The sequence below is a fragment of the Pogoniulus pusillus genome, chromosome 29 (genome assembly GCF_015220805.1).
Source record: "Pogoniulus pusillus isolate bPogPus1 chromosome 29, bPogPus1.pri, whole genome shotgun sequence".
Taxonomy (NCBI): Eukaryota; Metazoa; Chordata; class Aves; order Piciformes; family Lybiidae; genus Pogoniulus; species Pogoniulus pusillus.
The window spans coordinates 5,239,984-5,267,127 of NC_087292.1; the positions used below are offsets into that span (position 1 = coordinate 5,239,984).

General features: G+C 51.3%; 1 long non-coding RNA gene across 4 annotated transcripts; it reads right to left on the reverse strand.

Moving 5' to 3' along the window:
- Positions 1-1,046: 1,046 nt before the first annotated feature.
- Positions 1,047-15,013, reverse strand: LOC135188177 (uncharacterized). 4 transcript variants are annotated; one of them, XR_010307589.1, is made up of 6 exons: positions 14,942-15,013; positions 14,539-14,664; positions 13,959-14,093; positions 8,613-8,736; positions 2,601-2,706; positions 1,047-1,344 (listed from the first exon to the last, which is right to left on the reverse strand). It is a non-coding gene; the product is annotated as an uncharacterized LOC135188177 (long non-coding RNA). The 4 variants fall into 4 exon arrangements; XR_010307591.1 differs by lacking the exons at positions 1,047-1,344; positions 2,601-2,706 and adding an exon at positions 7,987-8,145; XR_010307590.1 differs by lacking the exons at positions 1,047-1,344; positions 2,601-2,706; positions 8,613-8,736 and adding exons at positions 11,291-12,425; positions 13,304-13,360.
- Positions 15,014-27,144: the final 12,131 nt, after the last annotated feature.

The window sequence follows — 27,144 nt, forward strand, 5'->3', positions numbered from 1 at the left end:
TTTGTTTTCTCTGTGTGAGCCCAGGGCTCTAGACCTCGCTCCCTCCTCCCCAGGAGATGTGTAGGAATGCAGTTGCCATCCTGCTCCCAAAGCTGCCTGATGTTTGGGCAGGTTGGCAAACCCACTGCTCCTGCTGATTTACTGATGGATCCCTGCATACCATGGATCACTGCTTGCTTTCAAGCAATATTTAAGGGTACTTCTCACGCCCTGCCCTGCAAGCAGTTCCTGCTCTGTCAGGGGAGTGGTAGGACCTCCCAGAGAACACTTACCATTTGGGATTTGCGCTCATTTTCTCCACATGTTTTTCATCAGGGAGGAGAAAAGCCTTCAAAAAAGTTCAGACAGGGTCCTGCCAGGATCAGAAGAGGAACCTGAACTCTGTATTCCTGCAACAGCATGTGCAGGAAGCCCAGAGATAGCACCTTAAAAGCCAGCTCCATCTACTTAGCAAATAGGAATAAAAACCAGAAACATTTGCCAAAGGAAGAGTTAAATACATACTGCAAGTCCTAAAAGCAACGTTTCTGGCAGCTTTGGTAACTCTGCAAAAAAGAAGATAGTGCAAACGTTTTAGCCATATTCCTATTTCCCAGTAGATGCCACCCAGCCCCCAGACATCTCTGAGCCCCTCAGCCAAACCAAGCCGAACATCTTTCTCTCGATGACATTATGACCCCTCCCCAAAAATCTCCTTGAAATTGCACACCTCAGTGATTCTTTCTTGCTGGAAGCAACAGTACCAATCCTAAGAGGGCCTTAGAACCTATCCATCAGACTTTCCCAAAGTGCATGGGACACATCCATCTCCAGGAAAGCAGGACAGCAGTCCCTGGGAGAAGAGCTGCTTCCTGCGTTATGCAAGTTTCCCAACCCAGCTCTATTCCCTCCTGCTCAGGCACCAGGCAGTTGCTAATTTGTGCTGGAAAGGAGGGAATTCAGTATTCCCCTCCTTTGCTGAGTAGGGAATAGCCCCAATTTCCCAGAAATCTCCCCTGACTTGTCCTTTAAACAAAACTTCAATAATGTCCTTTAGGCAGCTTTATGGCAGGGCAGGAACACATAGGAACAAATATATGCACATATACAGACAAACATAGATACAGCACCCACCTTCAAGCTGCCCAGCAGGCATAGCAGGCAATCACACTCATCTCCAAATACCTACAAATGAATATTATGGGACAGGCCCTTAACACTTCTTTACCCTCACAGGATTCCAGAGAGACACTCAAGGGAGATGCTCCAGTGCAGCAAGCTGATCCAGAGCAGCCCCATCCTCGTTCCCCCTCTTGCCACACATTACTATCCACAAAACACTGTCAAAAGTGTTCTGGTTATTTCCTAGGAAGAGAGAATTAGCCTCCTTTCAGTTTAGGTGACTCTGAGGGGTGGTTGTCATCTTCCACAGATAAATACTAGCTCCCCAGCTTCAGCCACACAAGGGAGGGAGGCAGCGAGAGGCCCAAAGCTTCCTGCTCCATGTAAGTGTCCCAACCCCCACAGACTCTTACTTTTGCATCTAGGAACCCACAGCTGTTAAAATTCCTGTCACCCCATACCTGTAGGTCTCTGTAAAATCTTCCCCAGTGTTTAACCCCACAGTGGGAAAACTGCATCCTGCTCCCTGCCAGGGTCCTGGGCGATGGATGCCACAGTGGAGACAGGATGGGGCTGCTCAGGGACCAGGCACCATTTGCACCCCTTTGCCACCCAAGCTGGAGCATTTTATCCTCCACAAAAGACCAAGTGGGACTGGGAATTTTCCCTCTCCTCATGCCTTTGGTCTGTAGTACATCCCCAAGCTCCACAGATCTCACGTTGCTGCAGGGCTTAAGGCAGATTCTTGCTGCCTGGCTCAAGGGATGTGGAAATAAGCATAAAATGGGATTTAGAGAGCAAAGCTGTTACTGGGGATACCAAGAGCAGAAGGGAAGATGTCTCTTGAAGCAGAGGACCCTGCCTGGCTGCACACCGTGCTGCTGCCTTCCCATACAGGGCATTTTGCACCAGTGCGACAAGGATGCAGGGAAGGAAGAGAGTATCCAGGAGAGCTTTCTCTGGGCCATGGGGCTGAGCATCCCTCTGCCCTGGTGTCCTCATTCAGCTTGCTGCTGGAGGATCAGGACCCAAGCCCTAGCTCCCACAGGGGAAGATCAGGGAAGAACTCGTCATGGATGAGCTCTTTCCTCTCAATGGCATCGATTATTTCTGCAATCAGCACCTCGCTGCTGAAACTGAACATCCATTATTAGAGAGTTCTGAAACGAAAATAACCCAAGAGAGGGAAAAAGATGTAACTCAGAAACTGTCCTGCTCCCGAACCGTGCACGTTGGGTCAGTGCCATCTAGAGGCAGCAAAGCAGCTGAAAGCATCCGAAAGCACCCACAGCCCGGGCCTGGAGGCTCTGTGGACCCAACATAGAATCATGGAATCATTTAGATAGGAAAAAGTCTTTCAGATCATCCAGGCCAAACGTTAACCCTACTCTGCCAAATCCACCACATACCTAAGCACCACATCTACACGACTTTTAAACACCTCCGGGGATGCAGACACAACCACCTCACTGGGCAGCTTGTTCCAGGGCTTGACAAACCTCTCAGCATGTTAGGAAGAGGCACTTGAGTGGGTCTTCATGGGGCAGCCCTGGAGAGCAGGCAGCTTCTCATCCAACATCCCAGCATGGCAGAGACAGCAAGACCCTGCAACACCAGGAGCAGGATTTGAGACACAGCCCAGCGTGCTCCCTGCATGCCAGCATCATCCCACACCCCAGCATCATCCCACACCCCAGCATGGCAGAGACAGCAAGACCCTGCAACACCAGGAGCAGGATTTGAGGCACAGCCCAGCGTGCTCTCTGCTGTCCAGCAGCCCAGCTATTAATATGCATGTGGCTGTATTAACAGAGCTGGCTAAACACTGCCTGGGGCCAAGGAGTATTTCAGCCTTTCATTTTCATCCCAAATTAGACTGAAGCAGCTAAACAGGAGCTTTTCTTTTTTTCTTTCTTTTCTTTCCCCTTTTATTTTTTCTGCTCACTGATGGAAAGTTCAGGAAAATTTGCCAAAGGAAAAATGAGAGATGAATATTTATTCATTATTCCATCTTACCCTCAGTGGGGTCCAGGTTGGGGGTTATCTGCTCATGACACTCTGCCCCATAGGCACCATTGTCTCCTGCCTCATGTCCACACATCTTTATGGCTGCTGCTCTTATTTCACTATAGCAAATCTGCCCATGGGAACAAATTGTCTTCCTCCCAGCCTGGAACTAGAATCATAGAGTCAGTCAGAGTTGGAAGGGACCACAAGGATCATCTAGTTCCAACCCCCCTGCCATGCCCAGGGACACCCTACCCTAGAGAAGGCTGACCACAGCCTTATCCAGCCTGGCCTTAAACACCTCCAGGGATGAGGCCTCAACCACCCCCCTGCACAACCCATTCCAGGCTCTCACCACGCTCACGCTGAACAACTTCCTCCTCACATTCACTCTGAACCTACCCACCTCCAGCTTTGCTCCATTCCCCCTAGTCCTGGCACTAAATGTCCCCTGAGATGTCCATAGCCACCCTCAGAGTTTACAGCTGGGCTGTAGGTAACACTAGGGGACACCAGGAAGGGTGACTCGGTTCCAAATCTGGGACCAAACTCTGTGCCATCACCAAACCCAAAGGAGCCCCCATAACAGCCCCATGGTCCCTGCCTCCATCCCTGAGGAGCAGCCAGGCTCCCCAAGAGCATCTCCAGGGTATAAACCTTCCCTTTGACTTTTGTTGGCTGCTTTTAAAAAAAGGAAAAGGGAAAAAGGGGGACAGAAGAAAAAAGGAAAACGGAAAGAGAAAAAGGGAGGGAAGGGAGGGAAGGGAGGGAAGGGAGGGAAGGGAGGGAAGGGAGGGAAGGGAGGGAAGGGAGGGAAGGGAGGGAAGGGAGGGAAGGGAGGGAAGGGAGGGAAGGGAGGGAAGGGAGGGAAGGGAGGGAAGGGAGGGAAGGGAGGGAAGGGAGGGAAGGGAGGGAAGGGAGGGAAGGGAGGGAAGGGAGGGAAGGGAGGGAAGGGAGGGAAGGGAGGGAAGGGAGGGAAGGGAGGGAAGGGAGGGAAGGGAGGGAAGGGAGGGAAGGGAGGGAAAATAGAAAAAAAAGGAAGAAGGAAGAAAAAGAGACTCTGACTTTCTCTTCAGAGGTTTTAAAGCGAGGAGCCTGCCTAATGAAAGAATCAAGTTGCCTTGTGCCCCTGGCAAGCCTGTCCTATTGTGCAGTGATTAACTAACTGCATTTGCATAGTGTCCATTCCTGGTGAAGGACTCGGGGGGACAATATCCAAACACTTTCTCATCTCTCTCGGCGCTCCCCCACGATGCTGTCAGCTCCTCACAGCCCCTAGCCTGGCTGCACCTGGCAAGCTCCACTTGCACTTCTTGTTATTAATATTACTTCATATTTCCTTTGTTGGCTTGCCCAGAGCCAGGAACTGCCATGTGCCGAGTGCTGCACTAACGAGGAGGAGGATGCCTTCCTCACCATGGAATATTGCTGCATAAATCAGAGTCTCAGCATGGGGGGGGCTGGAAATTATCCAGTCCAATCCCTCTGCTGAAGCAGAGTTATCCACAGCTGCTTGCCCAGAAGCACACTGTCTAGGTGGGTTTGGAATCTCTTCATAACCCTTTCAGTGTCTGAAGGGGGCCTACAGAAAAAGCTGGGGAGAGACTTTTTAGGCTCTCAGGGAGTGACAGGACTGGGGGGAATGGAGCGAAGCTGGAGGTGGGGAGAGTCAGACTGGATGTGAGGAGGAAGTTGTTCAGCATGAGAGTGGTGAGAGGCTGGAATGGGTTGCCCAGGGAGGTGGTTGAGGCCCCATGCCTGGAGGTGTTTGAGGCCAGGCTGGCTGAGGCTGCAGGCAGCCTGATCCATCCTGTCCCTGGGCATGGCAGGGGGGTGGAACTAGATGATCCTCATGACCCCTTCCAACCCTGCCTGATTCTATGGTTCTAACCCCTCTGGGCAGCCTGCTGCAGGGCTCCAGCACCCTCACAGAGAAGCAGCTCTTCCTCATGACCAGGTGGAACCTCCTTGATCCAATTAGGACCTGTTGCCTTGTCCTGTCAGTGGGCAAAGAGCCTGGCTCCATTTCACTTCTGCCCACTCCTTTTGCTCTTGCTAAACATTGATCAGATCCCCTCTCAGGCTGCTCTTCTCCAGGCTCAGCATCTCCAGGGCTCTCAGCCTTTCCTTCTCATGGAAATGCATCTTTGTAGCCTCCACTGGACTCTCTCCAGTAGCTCCCTGTCTCTCTTGAACTGGAAACCCCAGAACTGGATCCAGCACTGCAGATCTAGCCTCACTAGGGCAGAATAGAGGGAGAGGAGAACCTCCCTTGGTCACATTCATAATGCAGCCCAGCAGCCCATTGGCCTTCTTGGCCACAAGAGCACACTGCTGGCTCAGGCAGTGGTGCTTGCACTAGCAGAGGACTGTTATGACCCATGCCCACACAGGCACATGAGGCCATCCCAGTTTTTGCTGAACCTCTGTTCCAGAGCTTCCAGTTGTACATTAGGGCCACTGGGAACTGCTGCTCTTTTGTCCCCAGTGGGGAGATATGAGGGTTTCCCAGGATGAGGTCTCCCACATGCACCAATGCCAACGGGCTTTTCAAACCACCCAAACAGCCAAAGATGTTCTCTATGTGCTGATACCCATCCATGGAGCAGCAGTGGGTCAGCCCATACAACTCCAAACTGCATGACATAAACCCTTGACTGTCACTTAAGGGAAACCAGGAGCTCTGGTGTCTTTGGGGCTGGGAGTGCAATTGGAAATCAAAAGGTCTGGGGACTCAGCAGCCAGCAGAGCAAGGTTAATTAAGCAAATTATTACTGAGCAAGTAAATAAAGCAGCAGGAATCAAAAGGGTGATCAATAGCACAGCTCAACAGGGGCAGCCTCAGCCTGGCCTCATGCCTGAGCCCCTAACACTGTCAACACCAGGTGCTGTGCCCCTATTGAACAGGGGACAACCCATGGCAGAGGGATTTGGGTGGGAGCCAAGGAGAGATTCAGAAACACCCTAAGAAGCAGTTCCATGAGTGCAGACTGAGGCAGCAGTGTCACAGGGGTCTTGGCTCTCTTTTACATCTCTATTACATGCTGGCCTCGTTGCCAAAGTCCCTGTGGTACCCAGCAGTGGGTGCTCACCGCAAGCCCTGTTTCTGCTCACACCAGCAGCAAGTCAGCTGTACACTCCTGCAGGCCTCCTTGGCACAGGGTCATGCCCTCCCAGCACAAAGGGAGACAGTTCAGCAGAGGCTACAGAGGTGCTGAGGGGCCTGGAGCATCTCTGTGAGGAGGAAAGGCTGAGAGTCCAGGGGCTGTTGAGCCTGGAGAAGAGCAACCTGAGAGGGGATCTGAGCAATCACAGAAACACAGAATTAACCAGGCTGGAAGAGACCTCTAGGATCATCCAGTCCAACCTATCTCCTAACCCTTCTAATTAACTAAACCATGGCACTAAGTGTCTCATCCAGCCTCCTATTAAACATCTCCAGGGATGGGGACTCCACCACCTCCCTGGGCAGCCCATTCCAGTGCCAATCACTCTTGCTGTGAAGAATTTATTCCTAATGTCCAGTCTAAACCTGCCCTGGCACAGTTTGAGACTGTGTCCTCTTGTTCTGTCTCTGGGTGCCTGCTCAGCAAGAGCTGAAGGGCAGGGCACAAGAGAAAGGGGCCAGGCCAGACTCTTCTCAGTAGTGCCCAGGGACAGGCACAAATCGCAATGCAAGTAGCTCCACGCTAGCATGAATCAAAAATGCATTGCTGTGAGGGTGCTGGAGCCCTGGAGCAGGCTGCCCAGAGAGGCTATGGAGTCTCTCTCTTTGGAGAGATCCCAGACCTGCCTGGACATGGTGATCCTGGGCAGCCTGCTGTGGGTGATCTTGCTTTAGCAACGGGGTTGGACTAGATGATCCTCAAAGGACCCTTCCAGCTCCTTCCATGCTGATGTCCTGTGCCAAGCACAGGATCTCTTGGCATCTATTTCACAGGATCAGAGGATGTTAGGGGTTGGAAGAAACCCAAGGAGATCATCAAGTCCAACCCCCATACCAGAGCACAGATCTAGCACAGATCACAAAGGAATGAGTCCAGACAGACCTTGAGAGTCTCCAGAGAAGGAAACCACAACTTCTCTGGGGAGCCTGTTCCAGTGCTCTGGGACCCTTACAGTAAAGAAGTTCCCCCTTGTGTTGAGATGGAACCTCCTGTGCTGCAGCTTACATCCATTGCTCCTTGTCCTATCTCAGGGAGCAGTGAGTCCCCCTGCTCCTGACCCCCAGCCCTCAGGTGTTTATAAACATTTATCAAATCCCCTCTCAGTCTTCTCTTCTCCAGACTAAGCAGCCCCAGGTCCCTCAGCCTCTCCTCATCAGGCAGTGCTCCAGTCCCCCAGTCATCCTTGTAGCCCTCCACTGGACCCTGTCCAGCAGGTCCCTGTCCCTCTTCAACTGGGGAGCCCAAAACTGAACTCAGTATTCAAGATGAGGTCTCACCAGGGCAGAGTAGAGGGGAGGAGAACTTCCCTTGATCTGCTGGACACACTCTTCCTAATACATCCCAGGATCCCATTGGCCTTTTTGGCCACAAGAGCACATTGCTGTGCCATGGATGTTATCTACCAGCACTCCCAGGTCCCTCTCCACAGGGCTGCTCTCCAGCAGTCACCTCCCAGCCTGTACTGGTGCAGCTGATTATTCCTTCTCAGGGGCAGGAGGCTGAAGGTGCTCAAACCCCCAGTCTCTGTTACAAAGGCATGACAGAAGTAGATCTGCCTCTGCCCTGTGAGGATCCCTCATCACTCCCTCCAGCACTGGGGATTTATGTGCTTGCTTCCATTGCCTTACGCAGCGAGGGCAACACAAGAGCATGGCAGAGCCCAAGGACATAAATCCACATGCTCAGGAGGGCTGTGCAGGACTGACCTGTACCCACAGGAAGCAGTCCCAGATGAGGACTTGGTCACAACAGGAAAATGTGAGCTCTGCCGTGGACACCTTCACCCTCACAGCAGCGGATCCACCAGCCCTGTGAGCAGGCAAGATGCTCCCCACTTCCTTTTTCTTTTCATCTCCTTTTCTATCCCCACCTGCTTTGGCAAAGGAGAGCAGCAGCCATGATCTCAAAGGGAAGGGTCACTATTTAATCCCCTGAGAGCCCTCCCCCCCATGCCCCAACATGCACAGACAGCCCCATGCTGGTTGATGCTCCTGGTAAGTGTCAGTGTCCAATATGTCCCAAATTTCCTGCTGCACCAGCCCTGCTGTAATCAGCTTTGGATTATCATAGTCCTCTAAAGAACCAGCCTCTGATAACATCCCTTCTGTTACCAGCTCTCTAAATCTCCCCAGTCACGCAGATGGCTTCCCCCCAGCAACCCAGCATCAATTACCAGGAAGCTAAAAGACAACCCCAAAAGAGAAAAAATAAGAGAAGTTAATAAACAGGTGAAAGGCAAACACTGCTGCAGTGAGCAGCTGGTGGCTGTGGTTGTGCAGCAGCACAGAGACCAGAGGGTGTAGAGTGAAATCAGACAGCAGAGAATTTAAAACTGACCACTTTCCCTTGAAGTCTCATTAACCTCTCGAAGATGCTGCCACAAACCACCTCTGAGGTTTTGATAATGCAGGGCTCAGGCTGATCAGTTGTTCAGATTGGTGCTGAGAAGAGCCACAACCACCTGGAACACAAGAGAAAAAATGCCACATGAGTTACAGAGGTTTATCCTCCAGGGCATAGTCTGAGTGCTGTCTGGGCACCTGAAGAATTTCCCTCTCAATAGTCAACAGCTTTTCTCATCCTTCCCTTCTAGCTACCAGCACATGTGGAGGCAAGAACATCTTCTGCAGCAACTGGTCCTGCCCCAGCCTTTTGATCTGCCTGGTGTTCACTAAGAATCATACAATCAACCAGGTTGGAAAAGACCTCCAAGCTCAGCCAGTCCAACCTAGTACCCAGCCCTGTCCAGTCAACAAGAACATGCATGGCACTAAGTGCCCCATCCAGTCTTGTCCTGAACACCTCCAGGGATAGCAACTTCACCTCCCTGGGCAGCCCATTCCAATGCCAATCACTCTCTCTGCCAACAACTTCCCCCTAACATCCAGCCTAGACCTCCCATGGCACAGCTTGAGACTGTGTCCCCTTGTTCTGTTGCTGCTTGCCTGGGAGAAGAGGCCAACCCCACCTGGCTACAGCCTCCCTTCAGGTAACTGGAGGCAACAATGAGGCTACTCCTGAACCTCCTCCAGGCTGCACACCCCCAGCTCCCTCAGCCTCTCCTCATAGGGCTGTGTTCCAGGCCTCTCACCAGCTTCACTGCCCTTCTCACCTCTGATTTTCCAGCAAGGCCCCAGAAACTTCCTACCTGAACTTCTCCTTCTACATCAGGATGCTGTTTTGTCACCAGCTCTCCAGAAGGCATCACTTCCCAGCACGGATATGCTCTGGTGAGGAGCTACACTTACACCAGCACAGGTCATGCACCTGTAAGGCCATGGCACACTGGAGCCAGCTCCTCTCCCCATTATGTATTGGAAAATGGAGATCTGAACACCAGAAACTGTTGCTTTCCAACGGTTCTCCTCATTCTGCTTAATTTTGGTTTTAAAGAACCTTCCAGAAGGTTTTTCATCAATGCAACTGCCTTGAGTGGTAATACTCAGGTCATGTGGGAAAGAGACAAGGTACAAAAATAACTGCAGAAGTCAAGGAAACAGAAATAGGTTAATGAACATGTTCTTAAAGTCTCCATTTGCCTGCCAGCATGATGCTCAGGGTACAAAAAACATCAAATCATTTAGATGGGAAGAAACCTTTAAGATCAAGTCCAACCATTAACCCAGCACTGCCAGGTCACCACCAAGCCACATCCCTCAGCACCACATCTCTATGGCTTTTCAGTCTCCCAGGGATGGAGACTCCACATCCTACACCATGGCTGGGGACATGGGGCAGCTCTGTGCTGCAAACAATCCTGGCATGAAGAGAGGCACAGAAGGGAAGCCAGGAAAGCCAGCCAGCTCCTGCCAACCTGGAACAATGGCATTAACATCTGTCCCCAGTGGCCACCTTTTGCAGCACTGAGATTGAAAATCCCCCAGTTACTTGATTCCCACTGATTCCCATTTAATCCCATTGCAATGCACTGGAGACCAGATCCTGAAGGTGCTGATATGGCTGATTGCCTCCTCAGCAGAAGACAGTGACATGGGGACACTTTGGTACCCAGAAAAGCTTCATCTCCCAGGTCACAGCAGTGCCCATGCAGCTCACAACAAGCACCACAGCCTTCAGAGAGGGACACGTAGCGTGGCCACTGCTGACAAAGCATGGCAGGGGAAGGCCTCTCCAGTGACCCTGCCCTGGCCATTTAACATCCTAGCCGAGCTCCAAGGGCAGAGGGCAGCCCAGAGCAAAGAGAACTTCTCAGTCCAGCCAAGTGTGATTAAACAAAGAAGAGGGAAAGAGCTGCAGAGTGTGGTGAGTGGAACACTGTGACACCAGAGAAGTGGCACAGTCTTGCTGCTGGATAGCAGCTCCGTGCAGAAAGACCTTGGAGTGTTGGTGGGCAGCAGGTTCTGCATGGGCCAGCAGTGTGCCCTTTTGGCCAAGAGAGACAATGGCATTCTGGAGTGCATCAAGAAAAGTGTAGCCAGCAGGGCTAGGAAGGTTCTTCTCCCCCTCTACTCTGCCCTGCTGAGACCACACCTGGAACACCACATCCAGTTTTGGGCTCCCCAATTCAGGAGAGACAGAGACCTGCTGGAGAGATTCCAGTGGAGAGCCACGAGGATGACTGGGGCACTTGACAGGTTTGTGAGGCTGTGGTGACCCCAGGAGCTGTGGCACTGGGTGAAGCATCCTATCATCTGAGGCTCAAAGGCCAGGGTGGTGACAAACCAGCCCTGCCTAGCAGACACTGGGGACAGGGGATCACCACTCGCACTCTGCCCTGGCTGCTGTGGGTTTCCTGCCAGCAGGGTTAAGTCTGTCCATTCAGCTTACTGCTCTGAGCTGCTCAGCAACTTCACCAGCTCCTTCTGCAGGTCAAGGGGTGAGGACTTGGGGGATTACAGCCTGTCATGAGATGCTGAAGCAGCATCTGGGGGAAGGATTTGCTTTTGGTGGTCTCTTTGAGGTTGTCAGCATTCATGACACCTCCTCTTAGTGAATATCCTGGTTTGAGCTAGAGCAGAGCTAATTCTGCTCAGGGATTTGACTTTTGAGCTCAGTGTCTGCACTTCCTGAAGGTCTGAACTCATCCCAGGGCACAATGCCACAGGCATGCCAGCAATACCCATTTCCCCTTCCCAGGACAGTGAGGGAATCATTCCTGTCAATACACACCAGCAGAGCCCCAGAGCAAACAGAAGGAGGAAGAGTGAGTGATACTGCAGACCACAGATAAAGTCCTAAATCAACAGCACAGCAGCTCAGCAGCTTTTCCCTACAAACCCAGGCAGCTACACTCCCCTGTGCCTCTCATTCCCAGGCAAGTTTCTCGTTGGCACAGCAAACCAGCACTCCTCAGGGCACAGGCTTGTACTGACTGGCTGCTGTTTGCCTGAGATGGAAGGGAAATAGTAGCTATAGCTACAGAGATAAGTCCCAGTGGTCCCCAGAGCTGCCCAGGTACAAAGCTGGAGGCAACCCTAATGTTCCTGCCCATCCATATTTTGGTGTCTGGTCCCCCCTTCCACCCACATTGCCCAGGGCCATTGAAAAGCATCCTGAATTAGATGCAAGGGAGGAAAAAATAAGAGTATAGGTGGAGGAAATGGCAATTTTGCTGGCCAGTTGCTTCAGGCAGGATCTGCTCAGCAGGGTGTTAGCCCAGACCCCCTGGGCTGCTGAGCACCCAGGTTTGAGACAGAGAGGTGCCACCCAGCACCACTGAACATCACAGCATGTCCCAGAGAGGGGAGAGTGACTCTGGTGCTCATCTTCTGGAGCAGCCAGTGTCTCATTTCTCCCTCCTGCTAACCACTCCTCCTTGCCAGCTCTGCTCAGTTTGTTAAAGCCAGATTAAGCTTCTGAGTTCAATTTCTTTTTCAGCTCCTCTGTGGCTAATAGTAAAAGGTACAGTGCTCCCTTTCCACCTGTAAAAATCAAACTCCAGCTATCACACAGACTTTTACATTCCTCCACATTTCAGAAGCTGGCATTAATTACTTGAGAGAACAAATTCATGAGGCTGGAGGTGCAGCTAAACCAGCTGGGGTGTCCTCCGTGCCTTCCTGGCTTGTTTTGCCACTGATTCCTTCAAAGCAAAGCTTCAAGCCAAAACCATTTCCTTTACTCCACTTGATAGGGGTTGATGCTAGTGGTGAGCTCTCTCACCTGCTGCTGCTTCAGAAAAGGATGTAGCTAAAAAGAGGAAACAAAAAGGAAGCCCTGTGTCTGTAAGTATCACTCTGAGGAACTCACTTGCTCCATCAGCACAGCCCAAATGTGCATGTGTCATGGTTTCACCAAGCAGAGGAAGCAGCACACTGCCTGTCCTGGTGGCTTTGGAGACAGGGCTCCTCTGTTGTAGCCACCTGAAATATCAGAAGCAGAGGCAGGATAGGGACAAGGCCAGCTGCCTTCTTCTGCTGGGTCAGGCCATCCTAAGCATCTCTGTCTGCAGCAGGGCTCACTGATATAGCAGAGGTGCACAGAAGGATAGGGACACCACTGTCCCACCCCGAGCCAGCTGGGACACTTCCAAAGCCCTTCAGCATCTCAGCTCTAGCAGATAATTCCAAGAAGACAGGGCAGTGACCCTTCAACCTTTCACCACAGCCTCAGGGACTCATTCCCAGCTTCTCCCCAGGTACTTCCTTGAGGTCTGAAAGCTCAGCCTAGCCAGCAGAAGAGGACAACTGGGAGTTAAAAAGAGGATCTTTGGATCTTTCATCCTCCTCCCATTCAGGAGCTGAGCAAGCGGAGCCAAACGGCATGAGGAGATGTATCAGGCCAGAGCAAGGAACCATTCCCTCCCCAAAATCTTGTGTCATGCTGCTCGTGGCTCAGAGCACCCTCTCGTGCCTCCCCTGGCACCCAGGGGCAGTTTCCCCACCTCATCCCCATGCACATCACATGCACCACACAGCATCTCAAGCACAGACCGAGGACATGCATCTTCACCTTGGCCTTCAAGCAACTCCCCGAGCTGCATATGTGCTACCCAAGCCCAGCAAAGGTCAGATGAAAAGGAGCTGCTTGTTTTCCCTGGCATGTCCAAGCATCAGAGAGCTACTAACCCTCTGCCAAGAGAGCATCAGAGACAGGGTCAGGTACGGGCGTCTCCTTCCTTGGAACTAAACAGGGGAGGGAGAGGAACAAACAGGAGAGGAAAGAGGAGGAGAAGATGTGAGAACTGGCAGTGCTCTCATCTATCACCACAGGTCCCAGCCTCAGTGCTCATTAGAGCCCTGGGTCTTCAAGCCCTGCAAATTAGAAGTGGTAAAAAACCCAGCAGCTCCTAATTGAATGGCTTCTTGTAGAAGAAAGACACAGCACTTCTGCTCAGAAGTGACCCAAAAATCTGTTCTGGCTTGAAAACCTTCTGCTGTTGACAGTGGCAGCAAGAGGTAAATACATTTCACAGAGGTGCTATGGCTACAACTCCTCCTGGCATTTACATTGTATTAAAGTTCTGCTATTAATCCTGCTCTGTGATACCATATTTAATGTCCACATTGAACCTATATATTGGAGTTAGCATTTCATGTGCTAAAATCCAAATGGCAAAAATCCTTTTCCTCTCTCAAAGATAAAAGCACTCAGCACTAATTAGAAGCTCTCTGATACTAGTGAGGCTCAGGACCAAAAGCAGCACCAAATAAACTCCCATGGAAACAAAGCTCAGTGATGCCAGGACTGACTGCAAGAGCATCTCAAGGGCTCTTCACTGACCTGTGCTGATGTAGGCACCAGGTAGGAAATTACTTTTCCTGCCCTTCAGACTTTAGTGCATCACACACACCACGAAAGCGGAGCAGAAGCACTGTGATGAGCACGTGGAGAAGTGGAGGGATGGTCCATGGCATTCTGCAGGAAAAACATGAGCTGTCATGTCCAGGCAAGGCTGAGCAGCTCTGGGCTATCCACTGCAGAGGATCAGGACCCCAGAGAAGGGACTGTCCTGCCCTGGGGCAGGGATTTCAAATAGACATCACCACTGCCAGCATCACCTCCCTCAGGCCATCACTGAGATGCATTCTTAACCCTGCCCATTCAGAAGGTGAGTGGACATGGAAACCACACACAGAATTCAAGAGGAGCTGTGCAGTCCTAGAGCTAAACCACTGCCAGGTCTGCCCTGTGCACCATCCTGGCCAGCAGAAAAGGAGGAAGGTGCTGTGAGTGGAGGCCTCCAGCAACCAAACCACAGCTCCCCAGCCAAGCCACGCACCAGAAGCTAGGCAAGCACCCACGTTGCCTTGTAACCCACAGCTTGCTGGACACCCAAACACTTGGCCTACCCAGGACTTACCTCCCCATGTACACAACCATCCCACAGCTGTTGGTCCTGTCCAGGTCAAAAGAGGTCAGATGTTACAGCTCACTGACACATCTCTGTGTATTGGTCTGATTTAAGCTTCCCAGAGACTCAAAACACCTAACAGAACAATACAGTACTAGGATGCCTTCCCCTCCCTCCTCCCTTTGGAAAGAGAGGCATTAGAGGTGGAGAGGTGAAAGGGGTGAAGCACCCAAAGAAGAGGCTTGCTTCCATTTGGAGGTTAAGAGGGAAAACTTTAACGACAAATAAAAGGTTTTTAAGGTAAGGGGACTTACAAAAAGCTACAGGGAAGGGAAACAAGGAACAAAATACATATACAACCAGATTGATGGCATGGGATGGAGGCAGCTTCAGGAAGGGGTTGTTGTCCTACCATGTGGCAGGGTGGCCACGTGGCAAAAACAAGAGCAGCAGGAACAAGGGTGGTGCTAGCAGGCAGGGAGGGCAAAGAGAAAAACAAACAGGCAGTTCCTCTCTTTTTATAGGGGGCTAGACAGGCAGTGGGAGTGGGATAACCACTGCACCTGGGGGCAGGGTCAGGCCACCCCCAGGGAGGAGTCAGAAGCACCTGAGGAACCCAGGAAGGTTAACCCTTTACACTCTGGAAGCCAGAGAAGATTGAGAGGGACACAGGGTACCCTTCTATTTCCCCAAATTACATTGCCAATATTCCCCTGGTCCTTTGTTGCTCCAGTGAGCATCACCTCCTAAGCTCTCCTGAAGCCTCAAGCTGCAGGTCTCCACTAGCCTGCAGAGCCCCCTGGCTTTCCTCACACTGAAGAATCTATTTGAGATGATTCACTTTGTGCAGGCAGGACCAGAAGTGTCCTGTCCGTGGCTGGCCAGAGGCTCACTGCCTCCAGGGAGCTGCTCCACAGGTCCTCCTCTCTCTCCAAGCTCTGCTTCTCCAATGCTTCTGCTTAATTAGAGGCCAGCTTTGAACTGCCTGTGTTTAACAGGGTCTAATCTTCAAACTGAATATGTTTAAGAGGGCCTGATCTTCATAATGGCTGTGTCTGAGGCTCTGGATTTCAAAGCAGCTCCACTTAACAGGACTTTGTCTGGAAGCTGCAACCATATAATAGAGCCTGGTTTAAAACCAGACCAATTTAATAGGATCTGATGTTTAAGCTGCACATAGCTAATTGGACCTAATCTTTATAATCCTCCTTTTCTCCTTCTTTTCTGGTGTTTCTTCTCCTCCATTGCTGCTCTTGCTCCCTCCAGCACTGAGACCATGGCGGATCCCTGCTTGTGCTGGAAGCCCCACCAGAGTCATGAGCTGCTCTCTCATTCCATTCCAAAGCCTTTGGAAACTCTCCAGTGTTTCCCAGAGCAGCTCCTCCTTCCCACTGTACTCCCTCTGCTCTCACCATCTCCTCCTCAGGAGCTTACCCAGACCTTGCTGGACCCAGAGATATGGGCAGCATTCTACAACTGCCTAGAAGGAGACTGTAGTGAGGTGAAGGTTGGTCTCTTCTCTCAAGTAACAAGTGACAGAATGAGAGAAAAGAGCCTCAAGTTGCACAGGGGATGTTTGGGCTGGGTATTAGGGAAAATTCCTTTCCTACAAGAGTGGTCAGGCATGGGAACAGGCTGCCCAGGGAGCTGGTGGAGTCCCCATCCCTGGAGGTGCTCAAAAAACTTGCAGAAATGGCACTTTGGGACATGATAGGTTGGACTGGATGATCTTGGTGGTCTCTTCCAACCTGGTTGATTCTGTGATGTAGTGGCCAGGTAGTATTGGGTTGCTGGTTGGACTCAATGATCTTAGAAGTCTTTTCCAACTGTCAAGATTCTGTGATTAAACCCCTGGTTTAACAGGAACATGAACAATACTAAACACCTAAAAACATGGTGTTTTCCACCCTGCCCTGCAGGAATCAGGAGCCTCAGACTATTTTATTTCCATGTTGCCTGCTATGAAAGAATCTGTGCCTTATTGGAAAGGAAGTTCTCTTCTACAGGTAGCTAAGATGCTCACTTTTAGGGTATGGTAACTACAAGGCTGAAGCCACAGTCTCTTTTGCCACCTCAGTTGTCAAATGAGAAAAGGGTTTAGTTTATCTGTAATGAACTCTAATTCACAAAATTCAGGCTTGAGGAATCAGCATCTCAGCCAAGCACTGAAGCCATAAAGACACACACAGCTTCTGCAGGAGCTCTCAACAACCCCATCCCCATCCACAGAGGAATCTCAGGTGTGCCCACATCCAGGTACAGCAAAGCCTCTCAGCCCACACTGCCAGGAACATGGTGCCTTCAAGGCAGCATCACCCTACACCTCTCCATTAGAAAGGAACCTGGGGGTGCTGGTAGATAGTAGCTGAATGTGAGCCAGCAGTGTGCCCAGGTGGCCAAGACAGCCAATGGCATCCTGGCCTGGACCAGGAACAGTGTGGCCAGCAGGACAAGGGAGGTTCTTCTGCCCCTGTACTCAGCACTGCTCAGGCCACACATTCAGTGCTGTGTTCAGTTCTGGACACAAGTCAAGGGAGATGTTGAGGTCCTGGAACGCATCCATAGAAGGGCAGCAAGGCTGGGGAGGGGCCTGGAGCACAGCCCTGTGAGGAGAGGCTGAGGGAGCTGGGGGTGTGCAGCCTGCAGAAGAGGAGGCTCAGGGCAGAGCTCATTGCTCTCTACAACTCCCTGAAGGCAGGCTGTAGCCACATGGGGTTGGGCTCTTCTGCCAGGCAACCAGCAATAGAACAAGGAGACACAGTCTCAAGTTGTGCCAGGGGAGGTCTAGGCTGGATGTTATTAGGAAGTTGTTGGCAGAGAGAGTGATTGGCATTGGAATGGGCTGCCCAGGGAGGTGGTGGAGTCACCATCCCTGGAGGTGTTGAAGCAAAGCCTGGCTGGGGCACTTAGTGCCATGGTCTGGTTGATTGGCCAGGGCTGGGTACTAGGTTGGACTGGATGATCTTGGAGGCCTCTTCCAGCCTGTTTGACTCTATGATTCCATGATCACCCCACACCCTTCCATCTAGTTTCTATCCCACACAAATCTTTCAAGAACTTTTTTGTCCTGCATGCTTAGATTCCAACCCTTCAAAGCAACACAAACCCTGGGGCCTCACTCTGATGTCTTCACACTGGCAGATGCTCTTGGAAGGGTCACAGGCACTGTGCCAGCAGCTGCTGTGCCGTACCCTCGCATCACCCTTCTGCTGTTGGCATCCACCTCCAGAGTACCTCTGAGGTTACAGACACCTCAGTAGTCAATTTTAATACCTGTGCTGACAGTGCTTTAAAATGGTCCTGCCCACAGGTCAAGTAGTTTTTTAGCACACCTCACATCCGAGGAAGGACACTGTCACCAAACCATAAAGTTTACTGTCCCCAGAGCTCTCGGCTGGCTGTGGAACACAGAGTGCAAGCAGCAAAGTGTGCTGGGTTTCATTCCCTGCTCAGCCTGATCTCTGCCACTAGCACAGCCACTCTCTGTGAAGAGCTTACTCATTTCCTCCAGTGCTGCTCCAGGTCCCACAGAGCAGGGGTAGTTGCAAGCTCATCCCAGGGGTCACAGCAGCCACTTTGGCAGTTATAGAATCATAGAAACATTTCAGTTGGAAAAGATCTCAAAGCTCATCCAGTCCAACTGTTCTCTAACTCCACCAAGGCTGGGGCTAAACCATGGCTCTCAGCACTGCAGCTCTGCCTCTTTGAAACACCTCCAGGTCTGGGCATTAGACCATCTCCCTGGGGAGCCTGTTGCAGTGTTTGAGAACCTTCTCAAAGAAGAATTCTCTTCTAACATCCAGCCTAAACCCCACCCCGTGCACTGGTGCAACTGCAGCCAGCTCCTTCTCGTCCTGGCAGATCAGTAGGAGCTGCAGAATTAAACAATCCTGTGTCCAGCATGGCCTGGATCACTTTGTCTGCTGCTCCCTATAGATTGCAGTTTGCCCAGAGACCACAAACTGACCACATGAAGTCCTGAAAGCAGAGGCAGTGGTGTAGCACAGCCAGGCAGGGACACAGCCATGCAGGAGCCCTTTGGGAGATGGAACCCCAAGACAGAGATCTGTGCCTCGGTTTCCCTTGCCCACCCTCCCTGCAATGCTGAACTGGGACAAGAACAGGAGGAATTCATGCTCATTGTTGTAGGATCTTTCAGCAATGCTCCTCAGAGATATCAACCTACAATGTGGAAGAGACAAAGACAAAAACACTCTTGACCACACCTAACCAACAGAAGTTAGAAGCCAGGAGTGCTTTGTTGGGCAGGGAAGGGTGGAGTGTGCAGCAGAGACAACACAGGGCAACTCTCCCTCAGCACCTGCACAGTCTGAGCCTGAGGACATCTTCGTAGAATCATAGAATCAACCAGGTTGGAAGAGACCTCCAAGCTCATCCAGTCCAACCTAGCACCCAGCCCTGGCCAATCAACCAGACCATGACACTAAATGCCTCATCCAGGCTTTTCTTGAACACCTCCAGGGATGGTGACCCCACCACCTCCCTGGGCAGCCCATTCCAATGCCAATCACTCTCTCTGACAACAACTTCCTCCTAACATCCAGCCTATACTTCCCCCAGCACAACTTGAGGCTGTGTCCCCTCATTCTGTTGCTGGTTGTCTGGGAGAAGAGACCTCTCCACCCTCTGGAGGATCAATGATCCCTTCCCTACAAAAACACATCCCTCCCCACTCCAGCTGCCCATCTCAGCACCTCCTTGGACAGGCCAGTGCAGCTCAAGCCCTGCCATTGGGTTAGGCACCAGATCTGCCCCATGCTCATCCACCGCCCGCTGGCTACTCCTGCAGCATTAACTCACCACATTTCCTTCACAGCTGAATCGAGCTCAGGCTCTGCTCTAAGATTTATGCTGCACACAAGTCTCATTGACAGACAGCAGGGTTGGGAGGGCAGAGAAGCAATATTCCCAGAATTTGCATAGAACAAGGACATTTCATAATTCAGCTGATGCAGATTGGGATAAGATGAAAGTGTTGCCCACTTGATAATTAGGTGGCTAATCAGAAAATAACCTTTGGAAGTCATCAAAAAACATTATTATACAAATGGATTCCTGCTCCACACCAAACTTGCTTTGTCCTCGTCCTTGAGGATCAGTGATAGCAAAGGGGGGAAAAAAAGACCTTTTTGGTGGAATTCAGTCTGCAGCCAGTCCCTTGTCATGACTGTGCTTTGTGGACCACAAATGCTTAATCAATAATGCAGTGCTTGCAGGGAGGGTGTTCTTCCTCCTGCCTTTCTGTGGCTGGCTGCTCACAAATCTTCCACTGTGGATTCATTGGTTTGGAGATCACTTTCCCTGCATCTCAGGGCAGATTTATCAGCTGGGCTAGAATCACAGAAACATCTGGGTTGGAAAAGACCCTCAGGATTACTAAGTCCCACCTATAACCCTCCTCTACAAGGTTCACCCTTAAACCTAAGCACCACATCCAAATGACCCTCAGGATCACTGACTCCAACCTATAACCCTCCTCTACAAGGTTCACCCTTAAACCTAAGCACCACATCCAAATGACCCTCAGGATCACTGACTCTAACCCATAATCCTACTCTACAAGGTTCACCCTTAAACCTAAGCACCACATCCAAATGACTTAAACACACCCAGGGCTGGCAACTCAACCACCTCTCTGGGCAGCTTGTTCTAATGCCTGGAGGAGGAGAGGGGGAAGTTTGTTGGGGTAGAAAGAGAAGCCCTGGCAAGCAGCTAGAATCATTGCTCTGGGTTTGTTGGTGGACTTGTCAGGTTCAGGAATGGTCCTGGAAGCCATTAAGCATGCAGTGGCTGGCAGGTCTCTCCTTGAGCAATTCAAAAGGCAAAGTGTCTCTTCCCCCTCAGCCTGGGACCCCTGTACATCCCTCACTCCCTGCCCTGCTCACCAGTGATGGCATTTCCCCTGCATCAGACAGCCCTGCCCACCCCAGGAGAGACCCCTTGTTGGTGCCTGGGTGTAGAGATGATGTTTTCCAGAACTCCAAGTTTGCCTTCCCAAGGTTTTCCATACACTCTTTACTCTGTCCCATTACAGAAGGGCAGGTATATGTTGCCCCATGGTCAGAGTTGAAGACTCTCACACACCTCATCTCCTCTCACATCCTGGTGTTTCTCTGTCTTGCAAGCCTATTGTGAGAACAACTCCATTAAGTGACTCACAAAACCAAAACAACCCTGCACCAGCACTGGGGTCTCAGCTCAGCTCCACACCAGCCCTGACTCCAAATTCACACCAAACCTCAGCAGCACCCTGGGGCTCCTGTTGCCTTGCTTATCCCTGCACCCACAACTTCTGCAACTTCAACTGGTCTGCAGGAGCAAAGCTTGGTGGAAGAAGGCTCCCTGAATGGGCACAGATATTTGGAGAAGGGTTAAAAAATCAGTAGAAGATGCCTGGACATAGAATCATAGAATCAAGCAGGTTGGAAGAGACCTCCAAGATCATCCAGTCCAACCTAGCACCTAACCCTAGCCAATCAACTAGACCATGGCACTAAGTGCCCCAGCCAGGCTTGGCTTCAACACCTCCAGGGATGGTGACTCCACCACCTCTCTGGGCAGCCCATTCCAATGCCAATCACTCTCTCCATGAAGAAATTCCTCCCAACATCCAGCCTAGACCTCCCCTGGCACAACTTCAGACTGTGTTCCCTTGCTCTATTGCTGATTGCCTGGGAGAAGAGCCCAACCCCACCTGGTCACAGCCTCCCTTCAGGTAGGGATTTATACATGTGGAGGCAAAGCAGCAGCTGTGGTCTGCAGAGCCACTCCTGCTCAACAAGGCTGCAAAGAAACTTCCTCAGGAGCAGACTCTGTAAAAGTGAAAGCCACCTAATTCCTGTCCTTTATGCTTAACTTGCCATGCTCACTGCAAGAGGAATTATCTGTTGTGGCTCACCCCTAATTTGTGTGCCAGTCTGGTTAAGAGATGCACTGATCATGTTTGACTTTGCCACCTAGGTAAATGTTGAATCTGCTCAGCCCCCGTGGACAAGGAGTAACAAGAGCAGTGCCTGTTGGGGTCTGGCTCATTAAACAAACTGTCAAAGCCTAGGGCTTTCCTTCAGTGATCTCAGAGCACTTTGGCAAACAGAGATTAAACTGAAGCTCCCCACACTTTCCAGATGGAGCTGGGGCTAAGCAAACAGCCAGCTCACAGTGGATGCTGCAGGAGAGGAGTCACCGAGGACCAGGAGAGGCTCCTCCTTACCACCACTACTCACACCCCAGTCACTGCTTCCCAAAGCAGCTGAGTTGTCCCACTCCTCCCTCCATAAACAGCACCTTTAGACAAAATTTCAGTACAAACTGAACCAAGACCCTATCCCAAGCTCTGCTGCAAGGGCTGCAGGTGCTGGGATGAAAAAGGGTGGAAGCAAAACTTCCTTTTTGGCTGCACAAGGACCACAAGGCTGCAGGGCCAGTGGCAGACCCATGCTTTCCATACATGCAGCCCGGATTTCCTGTGGAGCATGAACTGTCTCATCAGCTGCTCAAACAACATTTCAAGGGCCATTGCACAAGCAACTTCTCACTGCACTTCTGTTTTAATCAGCAGCTCTTGCACTGCTCACCCTGTTGGTGCTCAGCACACGGTGCTGTGGGGCTGGCTTGCCCCCAGAAGGCAGCCTGCCCACATTCACTGCCTGGCAGTCAGCACAGGCTGAGGCTGCACCTCCCACCACGCAGCACTCGTGGCCTTGGGGTTTTCCTCCTTGATGCTCTCCTTCTTGTGAGACAGGCAGATGGTCTCTACTAGGGATGAAGGAGACTTCTCAGGGGATGAGTTGAGCAAGCTCCTGGCTGAACTGTTGTCCTCGTACTGCTGAGGCTGATGGGATTCAGAGAAAGAATGAAACAGCTCAAAAAGATAAGGGAAATGAAGAGGTGATGGTGATGACCTGGAGATGAGGGTAGGAGAGGTTTAGTCACAGGCTGCATGGCACAGCTATGCAGAGGGAGGTGGGATCTCACCATCTCTCTGTTATGCCAAGTGGCTTGCAGTGCAGCAACGTGAGGGGACTCCTTGACCTCCACCCACAGCACACCAAGGCAGCAGTGGCTTGCATTAGCTGTGTCAGCCTGGGCAGCAGGATGAGAGCAATTATCCATGTCCAGCACAGGCTGGTAAAACTTTGCAGTGTTGGAAAGTGCTCAGATAAGTCAGGCTGGAGCTGCCTCATCCAACCTCCTGCTCCACACAGCATCAGCACTGGTGCCAGACCGGGCCAGGCTGGTGTAAGCATCAAACATGTTAGGAAGGGGCTGTACTGGTCAGTGTAAGCATCAAACATGTCAGGAAGGGGCTGTACTGGTCAGTGTAAGCATCAAACATGTCAGGAAGGGGCTGTACTGGTCAGTGTAAGCATCAAACATGTCAGGAAGGGGCTGTACTGGTCAGTGTAAGCATCAAACATGTCAGGAAGAGGCTGTACTGGTCAGTGTAAGCATCAAACATGTCAGGAAGGGGCTGTGCTGGTCAGTGTAAGCATCAAACATGTCAGGAAGGGGCTGTACTGGTCAGTGTAAGCATCAAACATGTCAGGAAGGGGCTGTACTGGTCAGTGTAAGCATCAAACATGTCAGGAAGGGGCTGTACTGGTCAGTGTAAGCATCAAACATGTCAGGAAGGGGCTGTACTGGTCAGTGTAAGCATCAAACATGTCAGGAAGGGGCTGTACTGGTCAGTGTAAGCATCAAACATGTCAGGAAGGGGCTGTACTGGTCAGTGTAAGCATCAAACATGTCAGGAAGAGGCTGTACTGGTCAGTGTAAGCATCAAACATGTCAGGAAGGGGCTGTGCTGGTCAGTGTAAGCATCAAACATGTCAGGAAGGGGCTGTACTGGTCAGTGTAAGCATCAAACATGTCAGGAAGGGGCTGTACTGGTCAGTGTAAGCATCAAACATGTCAGGAAGGGGCTGTACTGGTCAGTGTAAGCATCAAACATGTCAGGAAGGGGCTGTACTGGTCAGTGTAAGCATCAAACATGTCAGGAAGGGGCTGTACTGGTCAGTGTAAGCATCAAACATGTCAGGAAGGGGCTGTACTGGTCAGTGTAAGCATCAAACATGTCAGGAAGAGGCTGTACTGGTCAGTGTAAGCATCAAACATGTCAGGAAGAGGCTGTACTGGTCAGTGTAAGCATCAAACATGTCAGGAAGGGGCTGTGCTCGTCACAAGGTGCTCTGCCCTTACCCAAACAACATCTGCAGCATCCACTACAACCATCTTGCTGTGTGCTACAAGACAGAAAGATGTAGAGCCTGGTTCAGCAATCAGCTGCAGAGTCCTGGACAACTCATCCAGATGATTTGTCCCCATACCAAACCACTTTCAGAAAGGACAACACATTTCAAGCCAATCCTGCTCCATCGCTTTCCTGCAAGGAAGTTACCTTAAGCGAAGGGGCTCAGGCAGAGCTGCCTCTTCCCTCCACCTTTGACGTGGCAGACATTCCAGTCACCTCTTCTATGTTTGCTTCAGGGCTGGGACCTCAGGCTGAAGAGCAAACTGAGGGATGCCACCATTCTTTGGAGCTGCATGGCCTTACTCTAAGTTTGTGGGAAAAGAACGAACTCAAGGACTTTGCCTTCCTACAACCCCAAGTGAGGTGACTGCAAAACAGTCTTTAGGTGAGGTGACTGCAAACCACCTCACCCCAGGTGAGGTGACTGCAAACCATGACAGCAGCCAGAGCTCAAGATGGGCTAGTGCCCACAGGAGCATGACAGCTGCCCCAGCAAACCAGGACATGATGGGTTTCCTGAGCTACAGCTCACATGTGGAGTTCCACTGCTCTCCAAGTCTCAGCAACCCTTCCTTGGTCTGTTGGAACGTGAGATGTCACCAGCACCTCAGTGGCCAGCTTACTGCTGCAGCACAGCAAGGAGGAAATACATGAAATCATGGGAAGTTTAGGGGGCTGAGCCACCTCACAGAGACACAGTGTGCTGGAAGGGACCTCTGGGGATCACCTAGTCCAACCTCCCTGCTGAAGCAGGGTCACCTAGATGAGGCTGCCCAGGATCACAATGTCTTTTGAAAGCCTTCAGAGAAGGAGACACCATAACCTCTCTGGCCAGCCTGATATCATTTACCTGATAAAGCAAAAGTGTCTTTGTTTTATCCTAAATAAGAGGGATTGGGTTAAGTGGGACAGGTGGAAGAAGAAGAGGATTAGGTCTGTAACCTTTTTTTCCAGAACACACCAACAAAAACCAATAACATAACTTCCCAATGTGGGTCAGGTCTGGCTCACTGCAACCTATCTGCCTGCCACATCTGCACACCACAGCTCAGACACACACCTGATCCTCCTCTAAACCCAGAGCTAATCCTGAAAGCCTACAAAACTGCTGAGCCCTCATTACTAATTAGCTAGCTGCTACCAAGCCACACCAGAAAGGTGATGTTCTTCATTTCTGTGCAACCTGCTCAGTGCTGACTTGGATGGGGGTGCCACCAGCACCAGGACAACCAGCTGCTCAGCTGGAGGAGAATTCCAGCCTGGACATAGCCTCATGCACAGCACAGGATAGTGTCAGAACTGTGAGTGAGGCACAGACGTCATTACAGAAGACACTTAGGATTAGTCAGAAGCTTGTGTGGGCAGAAGCAAGCACTCAGTGATGTCAGAGCACGTTGGCAAAGCTGCCCAGTTCCATATTTTATCAGAAAAGGAGGAAGAGCTGTCAGAGGAGGACTGAACAGACCTTCCTCTAACCTCAGTTGCCACCAAAAGCCCAGGCTAAGCAGGGCTTTACTCACACCTCCTGCCACAGGCAGCTGAGTGACACAAAGGTGATGGCTTTTAGCTGCTTACTCCAGGTTTGCTTCCAGAATCCATGTTACTTCTTATTGAGAAAAAGATGCACTTGGCCTCTTTCCACTGCCCCAGCAGAAAGCAGGACAGAGGTCCTCATGATGCTACTCTGTGACTGCAGCCACAGGGACTGGCTGTCCCTCTCACCTGTGGCCAGGAACTGTGCCCTGAACTGGGCACAGTTGCTGAGGCAACTCTCTGGTCTCTGGCTACCTCTCCTGTCTATCTAGGGCAAACACACAGGAGCTGCTTCTGCCCTTCCACTTGGACCCATCACATCTGCACTGAATTGCAAGTCCTGCCCTTTCTCACAGGGATGTGTGGCTGTGTGTGCATAGTGGGGAGAGATTCGGTTCCACAGCAGAACAAACAGGATTCAACCACTGCTCTGTAGTGTGGGAGAGGCAGAGTGGGCAGGGAGAGCCCTGGGCACTTGGCAGGCCGATCAGGGATGCTGCTGAACTCTACCAAACAAGACCTCTGGGGCTGGAGGAGCTTCCTGCTGTGGGATGAGAGCTGCTGGGCTACAGGACTCCCACTTTTATTAACTTGCCAACAGGCTTTTTTCCTCACCAGGTAACTTCACACCTTCCACAGACCTCCTTCTTTTGCTGAAGTTCAGGGCAAACAGAGCTGGAACAGAAGCAGTTTCCTAAGTAAGTCTATGGGATCATGACCAGAGTTGAAGACAACTCCTGGGCAGTCACTGCTGTCCATCATACCAGAGTGGGTTGGATGCAGAAGGGTGGGAACTGTTTGCCCTGGAAAACAGTGGTGACACAAGCCTGCAGGGAAGTGCTTTCTAAGAGCATTGTTGATGTGATGGGACAAAACGAGCCAAAAGCACAGACACACAGGGCAAGCACTGCAAGAGGTGAGACCCACATCTCTGCCCATAACCCAGCAGCTTCCCAGATGGCATGAAGGGGGGGGTAAGCTGGAGCCCTGCCAGGTCTGCTCACCAGCTCACAACTGCTAGAAAACCTTTGGGTGCTCAGACCCAAAAGCAACCCAGATGAAACCAGCAGACCCACACCAGCAGCCCTGGGCAAAACCCAGCAGAAACCCAGCCACTGCTGAGTCCTTGTTGACAGGCCAGCAGTGATCATCACAGCCCTTCATTTTACATCCACGCTGAGAGAAGGTTGTGCTCAAAGGCAGCACAGGATCGTGGCTCTTACTCCCTCCTATTCATCACCACATTCCCCAGGAGCTGGAGGTTTCCACTGATGCCACCACACACAGCTGCCAGCCTTGAAACAACCCCAGGCAGAGCTCACCTGTCCAGTTTACACAGGGAGGAAGCAGCAGAAATGTGTTTCACACAGCACTGGTAGATGTTCCCACCTGCTGCATTTCCTGCTCTGGGGCTCTGCTCCCATTTATCCACTCAAGATAAGAGGTGGATACTCCAGCTCCTTCCCACTCAGATCACCCGCAGTGTGGTGGGAAGAGCTCCTGGTTTCATGGGCAAGTACTTAGAAGATGTTAGTGCTGGAGTCTGTGTTTCAGTTGCCTGATCCTCATTTCATAGAGCTCAGACAATTCTTTCAAGGTTCCTCTGGATGATCTTGATCCTTTTTTGCAGCTCGTTCCCATTCTGTGAATAAAATCCCTGGATGGCCCTGGAAGAAGAAGAGGAAAAGGATGACATTTGGAATTAAATAAGCAGCTGAACAGGGAATGGCTTTTGAAAGAAAACACACACCTCTAACCCCAGCAAGCCATAAACAAGCACGTTTGGCACCTGTGGAAGCCAGTGGCCTTAG